Source organism: Pleurodeles waltl, chromosome 7 (assembly GCF_031143425.1).
Source record: "Pleurodeles waltl isolate 20211129_DDA chromosome 7, aPleWal1.hap1.20221129, whole genome shotgun sequence".
In the NCBI taxonomy this organism is placed as follows: domain Eukaryota; kingdom Metazoa; phylum Chordata; class Amphibia; order Caudata; family Salamandridae; genus Pleurodeles; species Pleurodeles waltl.
Window position 1 is genome coordinate 996,681,849 of NC_090446.1, and position 20,049 is coordinate 996,701,897.

General features: G+C 45.1%; 1 protein-coding gene across 2 annotated transcripts in view; it reads left to right on the forward strand.

Annotated features, from left to right (window-relative positions):
• The first annotated feature begins 9,790 nt into the window (after positions 1 to 9,790).
• The window catches only part of SLC39A11 (solute carrier family 39 member 11), a 1,676,832-nt gene continuing 1,666,573 nt past the window's right edge, over positions 9,791 to 20,049 (forward strand). For both annotated transcript variants that reach the window (XM_069199826.1, XM_069199827.1), the window contains exon 1: positions 9,791 to 9,881. The gene's annotated coding sequence lies outside the window, so the exon portion shown is untranslated. The remainder of the gene's footprint in view (positions 9,882 to 20,049) is intronic.

Here is a 20,049-nt window from a genome sequence, read left to right on the forward strand (position 1 = left end):
TAGACCATGTGGGCAAGTCACCCACTTGAGAGACTGGGGCCTTGCACTCCCCAGGACAAATCAGTGGACAAGTCACCCACTTGAGAGACTGTGGCCTTACACTCCCCAGGACCAAGCACAGGGCATGGTGCCCTCTCCAGAGCATGTGGGCAAGTCACCCACTTGAGAGACTGTGGGCTTGCACTCCCCAGGACGAAGCACAGGGCATGTTGCCCCCTCCAGAGCATGTGGGCAAGTCATCCACTTGAGAGACTGTGGCCTTGCACTCCCCAGGACAGAGCACAGGGCATGTTGCCCCCTCCAGGACCAGTGGCGCTGTACCATCTTCCGGCTGAGGTGCCCCCCATTCCCTGTCCCCCTGAGGTGCCTGGTTATTTTTGACCTGATGCCCCTGCAGTGTTCTCTCCGTGTTGTTGCAGGAGTGAGGTGGGGCCTTGGACTTTGTGATGTGGCCCTGTGGCCCACGGACATTGAGGACTGGGCAGTGTCCCTACATTTTTAAATATGTATATACGTGTTGATTTGGATGCACGTATTTATACTATTTTATCTTATTACACTCACTTTAATCAATTAATTTTGTCCTTGCATTATTCCTGAAGGGTACAGGGTGAATATGTAAGGTCATTGCATCTGGTTATGTGTATGGTGTTGGGGGTGTTACGTGTGTGTGTCACTCTCTTTTTCCTCCCTCCTTCCTTGTGTGCTAGGCGGCAGTACTCACTGTGGTCGCCTTCGCCAGCGTTGGTGTTCGTAGTGGAGCAGAACGTAGAAGAGCATGGGGAACACATGCCACTCGGGCTCTATGGCAGTGTGGTTCTTCCCTGAGTCTCCAGAGGTGAGTCGTTTCCCTTCTGTGCAGTGTTTCCGCCAGACTTTTGATGTCGTTGGTACCACCCCGGAAAAGGTGACGGATTAGACTGTTATAATACGGTTGGCAGAACATTGTCTTCCGCCTGGCTGTAAGCGGGTACCGCCGTGGTGCCTGTTGATTTCGCCCTGGCGGACGGTGTGTTAAAGTGGCTGTCTGTTTGAGCGGTTTCCGCCATGGTCATAATTTCATAGTTATTACCACCAGCCTGATGGCGGTATTACCACCACTATATCACCGGCCTCCAGGGTTGTAATGAGGGCCTGAGTTTGCATTTCTCCAGACCGAGAACTCATAACATATAATGCCTACCAGAATGGATGACATTTGACTCCTATATCTCGTAGTCCTCATTGTCTTATGTAACATTTCCTATACATTGATATATACACTTATATATGCCATGGCCTTTCAATAACATGCACATATGTGTGTAACGTGAAGAGCTCTGACACCATACATTGGGATGAGTAATCTTAAAAGAGAAATTAAAATTCTGCCAGATAGCGGTAATGGAGAGATGAGGGGTATCATTGAAGGGTGCTAGTGAGGGAACTGTCAGAGAAGAAGGTCAATGGGGACACCAGCATAGATGGTCGCATCGGGTACCTTAAATTCTACAGCCAGCTCTGCATACACTGCATGTGTAAGTGAGGTTTCTGTACTGTCTGATTGATAAGAAAGTATTTTTAACATTTCTTTTGTTAACTCAGCAACCTTTATAAAATCTCTAATAACAAATTCTTTAGCCTCATGTAATTAAGCCATGAGGAATGGAGTCATGCGATCCATCTGCTCTGTGCCTTGAAAACTGTTCAAGAGAGCCTTCTTGGCTAGCTCATAAAGGCCTGGGTCTTCTTTTGTGAGGCATGTGTGCAATCAAGAATACTTACTGTGTAGGAAATGCTATGGTAGCACGTTATGTCTGACCCTCCATGTCTCAGATACCCCGAATCCTTGAAATGTACTTCGGTACTTAGGTGATTCTAATTTGCTACCCCCAATATTATTAAGTCATTACCCTGCTTCATTAGAAATTGATCAGTAGTCTATAATTTAGTGATCTACACCAGCAGTTGCAAGGACTTTGTAGAGCATCTTATTGCTCAAAACTGGCTAAATGCTGAAATTAATCACTTTATATGTACCTCATTGTTTTGTTTTACTTGCAAGAAAGAGTCACCTAAAGTGACACACATTTAGGTTTGCAACCTGGCAGGTTTTCTACCTGCTGGGGTTCAAAAATAAGCAAAATCACCCAGAGTTGGTATTTTTATCACTTACCTGTACATGCTTTAAACAGCAGATATAAATAGAAAACACGTTAAAGTGTGTTGTAGAGCTGGGTTAACGACACCTGCCTAAAAATTTAAGTAAACACAGACAGGAAAGCAATATTTCAAATGAATACATTTGATTGTGTTTATTACCCTATTTATTGTCTTCTCCAGGTCTTTGCACACTCTTTAAACCACAACAAATTGCTGATATTTTCCGTTTGGAAAGGTGGCAATAGGGGTTTGGTGGACAGCTGATCAATAGGTCGGTCTGTCTCCCAAGATCATTGGGGGAAAGGGTAGTACCGTCTAGACGACTATGCTACTTTGGGCTACATACGTTAAAATATGTAGCCCAGTAGTTTGAAGATGGCCATTTCGGGGCAGCAGGTCACCATTTTGTGGTGAGTGCGCCAGGTGGCAGCCCCTCAGAGTTGCACGCATTTTGCCAGTTTTTGTAGGCTTTTTGGAGCTGTGTGTGCTTTTTTGCAGGCCGTTGGTCAAGTAATATTGTTTACCTGGCTTACTTGTGCTGTGTGAACGTCACAATGGCAGTGGAGCAGGATTATAAAGTGTAGCAAGTGCTGTGGTTATTGGAGGAGACCAGGCGCATGGACCTCGTCATTGGTAAGGCATGCCAGCTCGCTCTCCAAGGTGCCCATCTAGCGGAGTGGCAGCAGCGATTCTAGCTTGCTTTACACCCCAAAGTAAGATGAAAAGTGCGGCAACACAAAAGGTAGGTGTCCATAGCTGCCCGCAATCACATGGTTAGGCCTGGCCCACAGTGAAGGGTAGGGGCAGGGCTAGGGAGGGGATGTGGGGCATGAGTGGCACGGGTCTCCCTGTGGATTTCAATAATTTAGAAGGCTCTGACGGAGAGAAGGGTGGGGTGAGGAGGAGCTGCAAGACATAAGCAGCACAGCTCCAAGGACAGGAAGAGGTGTGAGTGTTGGTGAATGGGAGTGTCAGATCGAGGCCTGCATGATATTAAAATGGGCACTTCAGGCATTTTGGGCCCCCAGGGATAGCTGGGGGATTGAATAAGGGCATGTGGGGGATAGGATAGCCCCATTCCACCATTGAAAGGGCAGAAATGGTGACATGGCATTGGGGGCATGGTGCACAGTCTGGGATGGGATCAGGGGCCCACTAGTACTCTAGGGGCAATGCCATACCATGAGCCATCACTCAGCAAATGGGGGTGGTTGGAGAGAGACCCACAAGCCTTACAGGATCACTGGAAAGGCACTGGTTTCTGGTTTGACAAGGGAAGGATGGCAAGTGAGGGGGAGACTGGGGTCCAGGAACCGTTCTTGGGATGCAGTGTACAGCCTCATGCAGATAGAGGGCAAGTAGGGGAGTTGGCAGGAGGCCCTGTGTCAGGGACAGCCATAGCAGAGCTGGAGTAGAGTGAGGAGGAGGGTGATATAAGTCATGTGGGTTGGGTCAAGGTTAAACCAAAGGAGATTTACTCCCACAAGAAAGAGTTGGCACTTATGCAGCGTTCAAGGCAGCTTGACAACATTGAGAAAGGGGCAGGTGGAACTCGAGTCCGGGTTCAGAGGGTGCTGCACACCGGACTTACCCTATAGCACAGGGCGACTCACATGCCCCAAGATGAAGAGAAGGCATGGCACAGAGCGACCGGCCAGACAACGTTGTGGAATCTAGCAGAGAGCACCCAACAAAGGTAGGGAGTGGCCTCACAAGGGGGACCAGTGGGACAGGCCAGAGTGTCTTCCACAGGAAGCGACCAGTGCATGGGGAAGGCTTGAGAGGGTATGTTACAGCCCCTCAAGTTAGGTTAGTGGTGAGACCCGTGGAGGGGCATGGAACGTCACGAGGTGTGGCAGGTACAGCCTCTCAAGACGGTCTTGTGCTCAACCCTGTGGTGGGTCAGGTGGTGCCACATGTGGCAAACAGCCAAAGGTTGGTTCATGGTGTTTTGGCTTGAAGATAGTCTTGAAGAAGGATAGCTTGTGGACGTTGATGGACTGAGTGGTGAGGGGCAAGAGGACAATTTCGGGCACATTGTGAGAAGGAAGCAATCTAATTGCTCTCAAATTGATATTTTTCAGAGACCAAAGGCAAGAATGCAGACAGGGAGTTTGACAGCATCGATGACAACTGTTACACTGGCCAGGTGGCAAGCTTTGGAGCAGGCTCGGACCATAATGCCAAGTAAGACCACATACACAGGATGCAGGGGAACATGCTTGGTTTCACAGGGGCTGGGCACAGGTTGAGGGGGAAGTATGGATGAACTGTGGCTTATGAAAGGCAGGTATGTGAAGGATACGGGGATGGGGATGGAAGACAAGGCCAAACAAGGGGAGAGGTATATGTACAAAAACACAAGGTGAGTGCAAATACAATGGACACAACAGTCAGGGTCAATGGAGGGATAGCCCAATGATCAGGGTAGCAACGTCGAGGTGAAAGAGCGTGAGAAGGTAGATGGGTCTATAAGCAAAGATAGAAAGGAGCTAAAAGTGAAAAAGCTCCCTTACATGGGGGTGACCAAACCCCTGGGAGCTCCCCTGATGTTAGCTATGAAAGATAGGCTATGGAAAAGGGAGTATGTGGAGATACTGAAGCTGTTACATAGAGAACTGAGAGCTAATGAAGGCTGGAAAGAAGAAGAATATGAGCTGGCAAAATACCCATGGGTGCCAGTAACCATTGAAACTTGGTTGTCAGCTTTTCTGATATACGCAAGCGTTTACTATGAGAAATTTCCAGAGAGAAGTGTGGCCTTGTTCAAATATATGGACGTTATTCAGAAGGCCTAGATCTCCTTCGGAGGTAACTTTTGGGCTCAGTATAATGAGGAATTCAGAGCACAGATGGCAGCGGATTTGGAGGTCAAACGGGGGAAATAGACACAGATTTGTGGCAACAAACTATGGGCCCTGCAAAGTTTGGTAAGGAAGTGTACATTTCCCAATTATACACTGGCCCTTTCAGGCACGTCCCACCCAGGGAGGGATGGGCTACACAGGCAAGGGTCAAGGGGGAGCCTTGGGATCCTGCTGGGATTTAAATAAAGGCCTCTTCATGAGGGAATACTGCAAACTTAAACACAAGTGCTCCAAGTGTGCAGGAAAGCACACCCTGGTGCATTGCTTAAGTAACATGGGGGGATCACAGGATGGTCAAACAGGGAATAGCTCTGGCCAGTGGCAGCAACAGTCAGGAGGGCAGGGATTGCCTCATGCCATGCAGGACAGCTAAAGGGGAGGTCGAGGATATGGAGTTGGGGGAAAGGGCTCATTCTCTGGTTAAACTAGAGAGACTGTCCTGTTAGTTATAGTTTTACCCCAAGAAGGCCAATGCTACAAGCTTGTTTGAGGGTTTCAGGCTGGGTTTTAGATTAGGTTATGAGGGACCCAGTGAGAGGAGGTGGGCGTAGAATCTGAAATCAGCCAAAACATATCCCAAGTAGTGCTGGAGAAGCTTCAAAAAGAAGTTTGAGAAGGGAGGATGGCAGGTCCTTTTGCTGATTGGCCTATGGAACATTTTATTGTATCCCCAATAGGCGTTGTTGCAAAGAAGGAAGTGGGGCAATACAGGCTCGTACAGCACTTGTCCTGGCCGACGGGCCCGTTGGGAAATTATTTTATTGATGAGGAGTTTTCCTTAGTGTCTTCTTCATCTGTTGATGTGGCAATGGAGTTGGTGGAACAGGTGGGGCATGGCACACAAATGGAAAAGTGTGATATTAAGTCAGCATTTCAAATGCTGCCATATACAGGACTTCCAACTCCTTGGCATCCAAATTAGGAGACAAAGGTATGTGGATAAGGCACTGCCCATGGGTTCCTCTATCTCATGTGCACACTTTGAGCAGTTTAGCTGTTTTCTTTAATGGTTGTTTACATGGTGCACGGACCACAAATAGGTGACTCAATATTTGTCATGAACTCTGGTTCCGTGGACCGTTAGAAGTTGCTGGTAAGTTTTCAGGTGCTCATGGAGGACGTGGGGGTGCCATTGGTGCCTAAAAAAATGGTAGGTCCATGTCACACTATTTCCTTTTTAGGAATTGACCTGAATTCAGTCAGCATGCAGGCTCTCCTTCTTTTAGAGAAGAAAGTGGGGTACAGTTGTTATTGGATGCTATGCTTTGTAAGCCTAAGGTCACCATCAGAGAAGTGTATGTGCTCTTAGGTCATCTTAAATGTGCTTGTAAAGTAGCCTGGGCTTGCATTAGTCTTGTAGGCATTTAGGTCTGGGGCTGTCAGGATGCTGTATGCCCCACCATCCCCTAAGATTGTCTGCAATAGTGAAGGAGGATTTGTGGATGGGGAGCATATTTTTGGACACTTTTAATGGCATTCCCATACATTCTCCATTGGAGATGGAGATGTTGGCAAAGCCAATGGTGCACAGAGAAATGGCCAGATGAGTGGAAAGGAGGGGGATGCAGCTTTGCCTTTTTGGAGCTTTTTCCTTTGGTTGTGGCGGTCAACTTATTGTGTCTTTTACTACAACACAAGAAAGCTATATTTAGAGTAGACAAAATGGCAGTAGTGCAGGTGATTAATCGGCAGTCAGTGAGGGATCCCCAGGTCCTCAAGTTACTGAGAGTGTTTTTGCTGGTATGCTTGTGACATGACATTTTGTTCAAGGCAAAACAAGTCAGTGGACAATGACACCGCAGATGCTTTGTCTACTTCACAGTGGGAAAGGTTCCTTGGACTCACATTGGAGGCAGACCAGCAACGGACACAAATGCCACCACAGTTCAGAAACACAGGAGAGAAAGGATGCTGCAGTTGGTTGTTGGGTCCCTGGTTTGATCAACTAGAAGGAGTTATGCACAGACATGGGTAGACTTCCTCAACTCAGGAGCTCGGAAGAGATCATCGGAGTTAGAAAAGATGAGGATGTGGTGCAGTTCATGATAAGGCTTATTGACTGGGGTCTTTTCAGGGTGACAATAGCAGGAAAGTTGGCAGGTATTGCATTTATGGGCAAACTGCTATGGGGCTATGCACCCACAGTGGGGGAATTAGGAAAAAGGATATTGGAAATATTGGCCAGGGAAATAGAAAAGTCAGAGACATTGAGAAAGCCATTGACACAGGGACTGTTGTGTCTCCAAAGGGTTTGCTCATCCCCATTTGAGGTAGTACTGTTTTCTACGCTAATGTGCTGGATATTTTTTGGAGCTTTTAGCATATCTGAGCCTCTCAGGAAAAATAGAGAACAGGGCTTGCTCTGGGAAGATGTAGTCATGCAGCCTCAGGGAGTCACAGTTTATTTTCTTAGTTCCAAGAGAGATCAGAGGTCACAGGGAGCGACGGTGATGCTCCCTTCACAGCACAGGCAAGAGGTTTGTCCCTTAGCATGGGTTGAAAGGTTTAGACGGATTAACCCTCCAGCAAGGAGTTTGGTTTTTATACATGCAGACAGTGGGAGAGTCACTTGCTTTCAGTTATTAGCAATTTTGCGGAAGGCGCTTACTGAAAGTAGCCCAATAGTTTAAAGATGGCCATTTCGGGGCTGCAGATCACCATTTTATGGTGTGTACACCCAGTGGCAGCCCCTCAGAGTTGTAGGCATTTTGGCAGTTTTTAACACCCACCCACCCCTGAGAAAATGTTTGTAATGGAGGTATAAAATGGATAGGTTTTCTGGCTGCATTGCAGGGACAGGTGCATATGATTGACATTTATATGCATTTGTTGCTTGAAACCCTTGTCAGGTGTTAACGGGTGGCCCTAAAGTTTGCAGGGCTTTACAGAAGGTTATTGTGCTGGATAAGGGTGAACCAGGGTGTAAGGGGGGTCAGAACAGAAAGAGAGCAGAAGTTAAGGTTACATCACAGGATATATATGTTTATTCATGTTCACATGTTTACTGTTAAGCAGGGATGGCAGTTCAAGTGTTACAATCAGAAGTCAGTAGGTCATGATGTACTTATTTGTTGCAAAGTTCAAGAGGAGGGTGGGGGGATAGTTGGAAGGTGGTATTTGAATGTATAGTGAGGGCAGTATACCTAAGATACTCTTGTGGTGAGCACCTGTTTCAATAAAGCAGCTTTTTCACATACAAGAGGGTCAGTAGTCTGTCTGAGCCTACACACATGTGACAGTAGAATTTCACTCATAGTTACACTGGAATCCTCGAAATGTCAATCACACATCAGCAATCTGAGAACTTGGCTGCTATGATTTTAGTGTGGTGAATTGCTACGAGTCACACTAATGCATTTTCTATTTTAGTCTGGGCGGCTTGTATATGTAGGTGCACAGTAACAGGACGAACGATAATCAGGGGCGTAGCTTCAGGGAGGGGGGCTAAACCCCCCTAATAAATGTATTTTTTGATAAATAGTTGGGTGCAGTTCCTTTCAGTCTGGTAAGGTGAGGTGTGTGTCGGATTTCACCAGGAATTTTTACACACACAGATGCATACACTCTCTCCCTCTCTGTTTGGAAAGAGTTAAAAAATGTTGGTTATTTCACAACATAATGCACGTTCTCTCACTTAGGGCCAGATGTAGGAAAATTGCAAATTGCGACTTGCAATTTGCGAGTCCTTCCGACTCGCAAATTGCAAGTCGCAATTTGCAATGCAGAACGGTGTCTCAGACACCGTCTGCGAGTCGGTATGGGGTCGCAAAGACCCACCTCATTAATATTAATGAGGTGGGTCGCAAATTGCGGCCCCATACCGACTATGGGCACTCGCAAACATGGAGGCCTGCTGTATTCAGCAGACCTCCATGTTCGTGACTGCTTTTAAATAAAGCAGTTTTTTTTTTTTTAAGTGTAGCCCATTTTCCTTAAAGGAAAACGAGCTGCACTTAAAAAAAAATCCGAAACCTTTGGTTTCGGTATTTTTTCAGGGCAGGTAGTGGTCCCTTGGACCACTACCTACCCTGAAAAAATAATTTGTGGTCCATTCACAAAGGGGAAGGGGTCCCATGGGGACCCCTTCCAATTTGCGAGTGGGTTACCATCCACTTCAAGTGGATGGTAACTGCGACACCATTTGCGACCGCATATGCGGTCGCAAATGGTATTGCATACCACTGCGAATCGCAAATAGGAAGGGAACACCCCTTCCTATTTGTGATTCGGAAATGCATTTTGCGAGTCGGTCCCGACTCGCAAAATGCATTTCTGCATAGGAAAATGCGATTTGCGACTCGCAAACGGCAATTTTTGCCGTTTGCGACTCGCAAATCCTTTCCTACATCTGGCCCTTAATACCCCTACCAATCCGCCTTCCTTTCTCTTTCCAGTGCCTCTTAAACTTCTCTCGTGCGCCTTGCTTGTCGTATACTGTATTTTACCATCCTGTGCCAGCGTGATTGTGGGGAAATCTGAAGCTTACAACCCCCACAGTCACACTGACCATGCTACGCCCCTGGATAGCAAAGCTCAAACAAAGCTGCCTTTACAGCTAACACATCTTTCAGCACTGTTTCCAAAGTCCGCCCGCCCCATTCACTTTGACAAAGGAAGCGAAGCACAACCGTAAATACAACGCGGAGCGCAGACCGCTTTTTTTGATGGTCAAACAAACTGTACAATGGAAGAAAGAAGGCGGGCCTACATTGCAGTTTGTTTTTAAGACGGAGGCGGGAGCTACAGAAGCCAACCAATAGGCGAGGCAGTGGGCCTGGCAACTCTGAGTTTGAGAGACACGTGTACGGCAGTAATCAGGAAGTAGATGCAGGATCTGGAGAAGAGAGACCGGAGCTTGTAGGATTTCATCTGGTAAGGGAAATGAGAGATGCTAGCAGAGTGAGATTGACAGCCGGGAAAAGTGGATGACAGCAGGAATGGGTTTACAGCAAAGCAAGGGGACGGACAGCCCCTTTAGGGGTGATAACGGTGGAGGCAGTACACACCAATGGAGGCGATTGACAGCAGTGGAGACTGGGTACGGGGGCAGGTGCGGAGGTGATGATAGCACTAGTTGGCTTTAATTAAGGGTATTCGCAGCGGTTGCAAAATTGTGTTTGAGCGAATAGCAAATATAACGGAAATGTTTTTAGAGGACAGCTTAACAGCCTAGGAGGTCTCTGTGTGATTTTGATGGATAACGGACGTTAATTGTCACCCAACTCCGTCGTAAACGTTTTATCTACATCAGAAGCATGAACGGCCTGCTGTCAAGTGGATGCATCAATATTCTCTGTCACCAGACCTGTTTTCTGCACAGAGTCTTGAGGGTCAAGCAGCAGGCAGCACTGGTAGGGAACTGACGCGACTCTAGCAAGTGTTATTGTTTGTATTGAAGGGTTAGGGACGGGACGGCACGAGTAGTTGAATGTTTGGCCGTTGATAGGCAAGTGGATTGTTGGCTGTAGAGTCAGGGAGCAGACTAAAGACACTTACGAATTTGGTTGTGGGGGCATGGCGTACAGAGGATCTGTATATGGCAAGAGCCAGTGGTGGGAATGGGAAATGTGGGTTGCTGCCCAGGCCCTGCACCAGTGCGGCACAGCACACTGCTTGTCTTGGCCCCCCACCTCAACCAATTGAAATTGGGATATGTCTAGTTGCACATGTGAATGGGGACGTGGGCCAGTACACTGCAACTTGTAGCTTTGGTGTAGCTCTGCGAAGCCCAGAGGAGTGACTGCCTCCCTTGGACCCAATTGCAGCAGAACAAATTCAGTTTGTCCTTCAGTTAGAGCTTTTGGCCAATCTTCCTATAGAAAGGCACTAAGGAACGCCTATTGCCCTGCATTTGGTATCATGTCTACGTTAACACTCAAAGGACAAACAACTGTCACTTTTTTAGCCACCGATGAGCTGGAAAAGATGTACTTGTCCGTTTATTTAATGGAGAAGATGCAGCAAAGGTGGGGTCCTGCACAATTCAATTTTAAGAGCAGTTTCAACTAATCAGATGCAAACAGCCTTAAATGTGTGAATTACAATAATGCTGGTCACCTGTCCTGGGAGTGTTTATTTATTCCTTAAGTCTATTTCAAAGTGCTAACAAATTGCAAAATTGGTGGACTTATACACAGGCAGTGTTTTATTTGCCCAGGATCAAACTCTGTGTTAAATTAATAGATGGAAGAAAGCAACACACTGCTTGCTGGAAAAGCTCTATTTTTATCACTGGATAGCATTTCGGTCAATCTTCTATGTGACTGGGCACTTCTCCCCTTCCTAGGAAATATCCAGTCCATTTTTAGCATCTTTTACATTGAATCTATATACTCCCAATCTTGCCAAAAAGTGAGAGGAGGAATAAGTCCAAAAAGGTGATTGTCCAAGATCACACAATTTGGCCAAATGGGAGGCTGGGATTAAAAACAGTATTTTTTGGTAACTCGTTTTTAACTAGTCCACGAAACTATAACTAGGGTGGCAGTGAGTCTAATGGCTGTCTTTCTCAGGGAAATGTCACTGTGTTGTGGGCCCTGCTCAGTTTTAGAATCCAGTGTTTAATTTTATTTAGGTGAATTAGTAAAGCTGAGATTATGTCAAGCATCCCGGTACCACGGCTAAGACATACCCCCTGGACCAGGTCCTGTAGCAGTGGGTAGTTGCTGGGCAATATGCATGGTAGATGCTGCTATTTACTGCTGGTGTATCAAAGCTTAAGACTGTTTCATTCTATTCGTAAACCAGAGGTGCTAATTTTTAAAACCATTCTCTCAAAATTTGCAATAACAAGCAGTCAAGGCTTACTTCAGGAGGTAGTAAATGGATTATAACGCAAGTGCAGTACGAATACAATATAAATAGAAATCCCATTGGATAAGCTCACCATCAGGCTGAGTTTTCTTTTAATATGGCCCTGTTTAGAGATGTGGGATTCAGAATTAAACTCCAAGAATGCACTATGCGACTAATACCCCACTAGCCCATGGCTGTGCAGTTAAGGAGATAGGACCACGTCCTCTGGGCCTCACATCGCTAGACCATGGTTGAGGGACATAGGGAAGTGGGATCCCCTGCCCTGAGACCAATAGCACAAGGCAATAGATGTGAGGCCTACAAATGAAAGCCTCCTTCCCTTGGGCCTCACAGCTCTGGATCTTGGTGTTGAGGCACAGAAGAGACAGCTCCCCCACACCTCTGTGTGCAGTGCTAGATCAGTGCTGTAAAGCCCTGGGAAGAGGGCTTCCTTTACTCTGGGTTCCCATACCCTAGGCCTCGCAGCATTAGAGCATGGTTGCAGGGCCTATGAGAGTGGGGACTCCAAAACCTAGGCCTTGTAGCTATGGTGTAGCAGTGTAAAGCCGTTGTCTGATTTGTAATTGTCTCACAGGGCTGTACCATGTCTCTGTGCTTGGATCCATGTCTGGGCCATAGCCATTAGTGGGCCAGTGGCACTGGGACCCAAAGGTGTTAGGTGCCCAATTTACATAAATTATGGTTGCATTTTTACTGTGCAGCCAGCGGACTTGTGGTACTAGCCTCTCTTCCATGGCCCTCACAGCCATGGTTAGGTGCTAAGGGGAGGATTCGTCCATCCATGGGCTTTGCTGCACCAAACCACTGCGAGGTCTATGTGATAGGGCCTCTCTCCACTTTCAGTAGTGCAGAAGGTGCAATGACATTAGTGTTGTCAGGGACCCAATTCACCCACATTATGGGTGTGTTTTTCTGTCCAGCATGATTTGCTTCCATGAGTGGCTTGGCACAATAACTAGCACCGGTCCCCTCTCCGATGTGCCTCACAGTCTGTGATGTAAGGCCCTGCGAAATAGGGTGACAGAGTGCAGGATTGTCCGTCATTTTAGATGTATTTCCTGTTTACTGCAGTGAGTTGTTCAGATGCAACTTCAAGCACTTCTCTCTGGAAGGTTTTACTGCAAAGGTTTGCCAGCCCTACTCATTTCATGGTTGTCAATGCAAAGACCAGTCTATTGAAGAACCAAGACTTATATTTGTGTCTATCTTTTGATAGCAACTGTGTCTCTTGATGAAGGCAAAGGTTGGACCCTGTGTGCTTTAGTAATTTAGGACAGTTTATCTCTTAGGTGAGGAGCTGAGACTTTCACACTGAGGCTAAGACCTTAGCCATTGGGGGATGAAAAGTTATCCCTCTGTGGTGGTAGCGGGCTTCCACTTGGCCCTGTAGCAGCATCTTAGTCTCTTGAACCACTGAAATTGAACACTCATGATGTCTTTTTGTGGCCTGGGATACCCAAACCATCACTTACCCCACACCCTCAAGATGTCAACTGAACCAGCAAACATTTAAAACAAACAGATCAGGGTTTCCATTGTGGTCATCTGCAATCCAGTTCTCCGATCCAGGTCTCTTCCAATCAACTCCCCCCCTGCAGTCCCCCCCCCCCACCCACATGTTACATTTTAGCTCCATAGCTGTGGCTAGGAAACTTGTGTTCTTCAACTGTCCGAGTGATGATTCTAGATCCCCGTGATGATTCTAGATCCCCCTTGGGACCCCCTTACTCCTCTTCATTTTTACCCTGGGAAGAATCTCTGGCCATTGTTCTCTGATAGCTGATTTCTTTCCCAGTTCAATTTCGCCACAAGGAAGTAACTTGTTCATCTAGTGCCTCTTCACTTTGTGCCATCTTGCTGGCATATTGGGCTGTTTTAACATGATATTTTTGACCGTTCCATACAAAGATAAGCCAGAAGGGATCTCCCGCTGGTAGGAGGTGGTATTTATGTCAATAAAGTCCATTATCTGCTATATGTTTTGTCTTTCTTGCTAAATTATTGTGGAAGGACAGTTTGTGTCTCTTAATCATGACGTGGGCCATTGACCCTATGGAGGCTGTTAGTCTTCTTTTTTGTTAAAGAAATGGACTCTTGTGAGGATGTCTAGTGGCATCTCTTTGCACAGCCTCCCTGGGTTTACTCTATGTGTGCGATCCAAACTAATTGTTGCATCATTGGGGTGGTTACTTACAAGATAAAGTAGCCTTTTTAATTTAAATACGTTTTGATATAATTTCCTTCTGTTCTGCTTGGCAGGCCTCAGATTCTAATGTTGTGCCAACCTGATTAGCTTTCAAGGTCCTTCTGGTTGAGAATAAGTTCAGCGTATTGTTGTTCCAGTGTCCATGGCAGCATCATGTAACTGTGTCACCTGCTCATTGACTTTATGCTGAAGATCATTATCCTTAGTACCTAGGTTTGTGATGTCTTTTTGTATATTTTTCAAATTCTTTCAGGTTTGAGGTGGGGGGAAAATTGTCCTCACATCTTCCTTAATTTATTTGAGTAATCTCTGCAGGAAATCTTTGGAGGTGGCTATTCCAGGTGAAGTCAATGATTCTCTTTCTTAAGGTTGTCAGGTTGCGGTGGGGTGATTTGTCTGCCTTATCAGATTTATTGGATACAAATATCAGCATTTTCTTTATAGAGCCCTTTCTCCCCGTTCTGTTGGTGGCCATCTTGGGAGGTCAGTGCATGTCTGAGACCAGGAGACGAATATCTACAGCCAAGGAGATGGGGGTCCTACCTTGTTGCCCCAGAACTATCTCTACATCTTTGTTTGTGGCAAAGGCAACATAGGGGCTCTGTGAATTGACTTGTTTTGTTACTTGTTTTACAAGGATGCTTGCTCTTTTGAGGGGCTGTTTTGATTACCTTGAATCCTTCATCAAGGAACTCCTCCCCGTGTTCTCCCCCACCAGGTAGAGTCGAGGAATCTTGAGGTGGGTGCAGTCCCCAGTGGGACACATAGCCACCAGTCCACCGGTTCTCTACTTCTACACTTTAATGCGCTCCCTGCAGGGAAGGTGTCTTCCCCAGTCGGCAAGGCCTCTGTTCTGGATTTTATCATTAATTAATGTTGCCTCCCCCCCCGATCAGTTTGATAGAGGCACTTCACCCCTGTGGACCCTGCCAGAACAACAGCACCCTAAAATATCTCACAGCACACTAAGGGGTCTATTATCTTTCCCTGGTGTCACTGCAGCTTGGTGATTGCTCTTCAAATAAATCTGGTAATTGTGTTTCAGGACCCAGCTGTGTGCACCTACCTGCATTTCCATGAAGCTATGTCCTGGTGAGGTTGAGGCACCAAAAGGCACTGGGGGATGATCTCACACCAGCACGTCATGAAGATCTACTTTATGTCCCTCACTTCTGTAGTCTCCACTGGTCAGTAGACAGTGTGCTCAGGTTGCTGTAACACATGAACCTGTTTACTGCACCTCCAGTGACAACACACCACATTGGGCTGACACCGCACTGTCTCTGGAATCACCTGGGAGTCGGTGCAGGCAGATTGGTGGGCGCAAGATGACTGTGGGAAGCCTTGGGGGACCTCCAAGCCCCAGGCTCTGTTCCCTGCAGAGCCAGAACAAGAAGGCGGCTGTCTGAGGTTTTGTCACCCTGTCCAAACTAGTTTGTTCTGCCATTGATTGACTCCGGATGCCCTCTGGGCAAGGTCCTCTACTCAAGGAACTGAGAGGGGGTTGATACAGGTTTCTTTCCTGGTGATGGACAGCTACGAGAAGCTGAAATGACAGGGATGGAGCAGGCTTGTGTTTACTCAATTCCCCTGCTGGCCACATGTGCAGGACAGCTGCATTTGGCATGGGCTGAAATCGATAGAAGAGGTTTTCAGGGATGGCTAAGTATATGGCCTTTGTGTAATCCAACCTAGATTGAATCAAAATGTTAACTTCTGTAATGTGGCAGTTGCCAAGGATGTAAGGTAAAAGTTTCTTCAAGATCTTGAATTGGCCAAGCACATACTAGACACTTTTGTCACTTGTTTTTTGAGTGACTGGTGCCTCAATGGATGCCTAGATTTCAGGTGTCCTCCTTAGTTGTGGATGGGGAAGGTTACATACATTTAGTTCCGCAGGCCATGAGCCACAAAGAAAATGCTTTGGTCATTAGCAGCACCTCGGGTTTGGTAGGATTTATTTTCCAGAAATTAGAAAACATCAACTAGCATGTATAAATAAGGCATTCAGACTAGCCTAAATACAACTTGTGTCGTCCACAAACATATAGAAACTGACTACTAGATGTTGAATGGATAAAAACGCAGTGTGGACATCTTTTACTCACTTAGTGACCTGATGACTTTCAGGTAGAAAATATGGAATCTGTTTGACTCCGCATCCCAGTTCACTTCTCGTAAGCGCTGCAAGCATGGGTGCCGGAAATACTGCAACACCCCTAAAATAACCATGCTGGTGTTCAAAATGTGAATTACTAATGAAGATGCCTTTAAATGTTGCTTTTATCTTGACATATTCATGTTTAAAGACGGAGATCAGATGTTTTCTTCAGCGGCTATGTCTTCTTACAAATTGATGCTTATTTGTTTAACATGAAGATTATGTTAACTATTCTCTCTCTAACTGCAAAATTAGAACATTTTGAAAGTTGGACTAACAGTCTTGGTGGGTGGGCACAGGGAGTGTGAAAAGCAGGGCTTTAGGGTGGGTGTCAGTTGTTTTGTAACACACAACAACATTTAAATACCTGTAAATGGACTGCACACATATTTCCAAATATATCACCAATAGTTAGTAAAACACAAATGAAGAGAATTGTTGTATTTCTGAAGTGTGATGAAAATATTTTTTAATAGAATCAAAGTAAATCAAGACCCTTTACTTGGTGATTTACAAATAATAAATATTTGCTGAAACAGGATTTTCACACATCATTTGTGTGCTGTTGTTTTATCAGTAAAGCTGTATGTCCTCGAATTTTGTGGCCATTTCATTGGAAAATGTGCCGTCTATAAAAATGATACGTTTTGTGTCAGTCTGCTCCAAAATATACCACCGGCTACATTCAGTGCCAGCTTTAGGGTGGTGAAACTGTGCCATTGCACCGGGCCCCAAGACAAGCGGGTGCCATCTGCACGACTTGCTGAGGAGAGGTAAGAGCAGCCTGCAGAGATCTTGCAGATCTCTTTGTGTGTGCTTCAGTATTTTAGGTACTAATTACAACAGCATGATAATTCTGATGGTGAATACACTTGATGGAGGGATCTGTCATTTGTCTAGTCATAGCTTTAACTCTCAAAGTAACATGGAGGTTTAATGTTCCCACTCCAAAGCACAAATTGTGACTTGCATATCACAGATTAGTAAGTAGATAGATAGTTAGGCTACTACTTTTGTCTCATAGATCCTTTTGTTTAAAGTCCATAAGTTACAATCCTTCAAATATAGCAACATTGAGCTGGTATCAAAGTGCTGCATGCAAATTGGAAGGCATAGGTTTAGAATTATATTTTAGTGTTCTAAGGCTGCTAAATAGGGATCCTTTGTTAGCAATGCAATTCCATTAGTATGACAACCCTTCAACACAGGCCACAGGAGTAGAGTTGTAGAAAGGGTTTATTTTCTTCAAACCGGTTGTGTGCTGGATACTGTTCCCCTATAAAATATATATTTTGACCTTTTTCTTTCTTTCTTTTTTTCTTTCTTTCTTTCGTCTGCTATTCGTATCAGCAGTGACTTTTGTCTTCCACATATTAAAAAAAAATCCAATGGTGATATCTCCAGGGCAGTAAAGCCCTCCTTTTGTTGTGCAAGAGTAATTTCCAATGAGTCTTCCAATGCATCCAAATTTCACTTCCTGGGTTTTTGAGGTCAAAATCTTCCCAAACAACCAACTACTACCTCCAGATTCACTTGTCTGGTTTCCCTTTCAAATGCGGTGCAAAACAGATATTGAGTGCTTAGTCTGGGGTCCATTTCTGATTTTAAAGTGGAAAATCTTAGTAAATGTAGAAATTCAGTGATTTAGTAATCAGCGGATGATAGTATGTACGTTCCATGGGTCCAATTGGAAAAAAAATTGCAAGAATTTTTCAATAGTTTCCCTTTAAGAAATTAAGCAATATTGAAGGCTGTCGACAAGTCTAAAAGCAGCAGTGCCAAATGTCCCCCATTGTCGACCAGCTGTCAAAGAGCATCCAGAGCCAATAGGATCATCAGTTCTGTACTGTGTTCTGTCCATATTCTGGCTTAAAAGATATCCAAGAGATTGTATTTGAGAAATTGCTGCAGCTGTTTGAAAACAGTTTTTCAAAAAGTTTGCTAATGTCTGGTAAAGGAGAAATTGGCCTACAGTGTTACAGTTCTTGGGGGTCAAATGCGGGCTTTTTGAAAACAGACTTCACAGTGACATTTTTCCATTTGATGAGGAAACTATATATTATCCTAAAGACAGGTAAACAAATTCTGCAGTTATGATTTGAGAAAAATGAAAAGAAGCTTCGTGAGTGTAGCCAGGCATAAAACAAGTTGGATGACAGCTTGTAGCAGTGACTATAGTCACATCAATGTGAATCTAAAAAAAATACACAAAACTATAGAAACAGGTGATCATCTAAAATACACAAATTCCGAAATATTTTTTAAATTCTGAAACAAATTTTAATTTTAATGGGAAGGTTGAAGCTTTTCAGAATTTGAGGTTATTTCTAAAAGACAAACAAATATGCTAGGTTCCACCATATTGCTTTGTGTTTTTTACTCCTTATGCGGCTACTCTTTTTGTCAGAGCATGCTAGTGCTTCAATTAAGGGCACTAATCATCCATACTACTGTTTGCTGTACTTTTTCTGTTCCCACAAATCAAACTAAGTATCCCAACTTAATTTTTAGCCTCTAGTTTAAAATTCTTTCCTCTTTACAGAGAGTTTTAAACTTATCAAATATCCTATGTTTTGTATAAATCTACTAATAATATTTAATTTTCTAGACTATTGTGGACCTAGGTAGGTTTCACAGACCCCCCGGGGCCCCGTGGACACAGGTTAAGAATCACTTTTCTAGATGGGTGCTGTCCCCTCCTCCACATGTAGGTGTCGTGAACCCCCAGTGGTCTGTGAACTACAGCTTAATAGTCACTGTTCTGTATTGTTTTATTTGTAGAAACTCTGAGACATTTGCTCTTTCGCTGAGAAAAACAACAAGTTATGGGAGGAGTGCTTGGATTAATCTACCCAGTGTCATTACTGGGTGGAATTTTAATCCCTGTTTTAAGTCACTGTTGATAGGGTCACAGGCCAACATTATGTAAATCAGTCTGGTTTGGCTCAGATAAGAACAGTCTAGCTATGCCATGCTCACTCAACATAAACGTAAGCAACCCCAGACTGGTTTCAGTGCAGGCCTCCTCAGTGAGGTGCAGATTACATCCTATGGCCGAGTGAACTGAACCTGAAAATTCCCATTGCACTTAGGGAGTTTCTCTAAGAAGAAAAAAAAGTGAAGGATATAATTCTTGAATTAATTTCACCACTTGTAATTATTATAGTAACCCTTCCAGGCCACGTTGTTTGCCTAGTGTGCTACAGACGTGGACCATCCATATGCAAATCAGCCTTTGTCCCCCTTTAGAAAACATAGAAAAATATCAGCTTATTATCCGTTATCCATTTTTAGGTCGCTTCATGTACTTCGTTTCCTTCTTCCCTGCTTTCAATGTTGCCCTCTTGCCAGTGTGGTTTCCCCCTCTGTGTTGCTTTCTCACCCGTGTGCTTCTGTCCCCTTCGGCTCCATGTTGCTCTTTCTTCCCCCCCCCACTCTTCATGTTGCTGTCTCCCAACTGAGTTGTGTACTTCCTCCTCGCCCTCCATGTTGCTTTCTCCTCCCATACCCTTTGTGTTGCTTCCTCCTCCCATACCCTGTGTGTTGCTCCATTCCCACACCCGCTGTGTTGCTCCTTCTTTACATGTCTTTCATGTTAGTTCCTTCCAGCTACACCCTCTGTTTTGCTTCCCTCACACACTTTTGAAAAAAGTCTTTGCGCTTTAAAAAAAAACGCCTCTGTCATTTTGTAGCCAGATCATCATAACTCCTTTTCTGTCTTTCATTTTTTACATTTTCTCTTTAGCCATGTTGCAGAGCAATAATTAGTAACAGACCTTTTAAAAGCTGCAAAGGAGTTGGTGGGGAGCAGTGCCATTACACCATTTTAGCCTAGATATAGTTGCATTCGGGTAGTT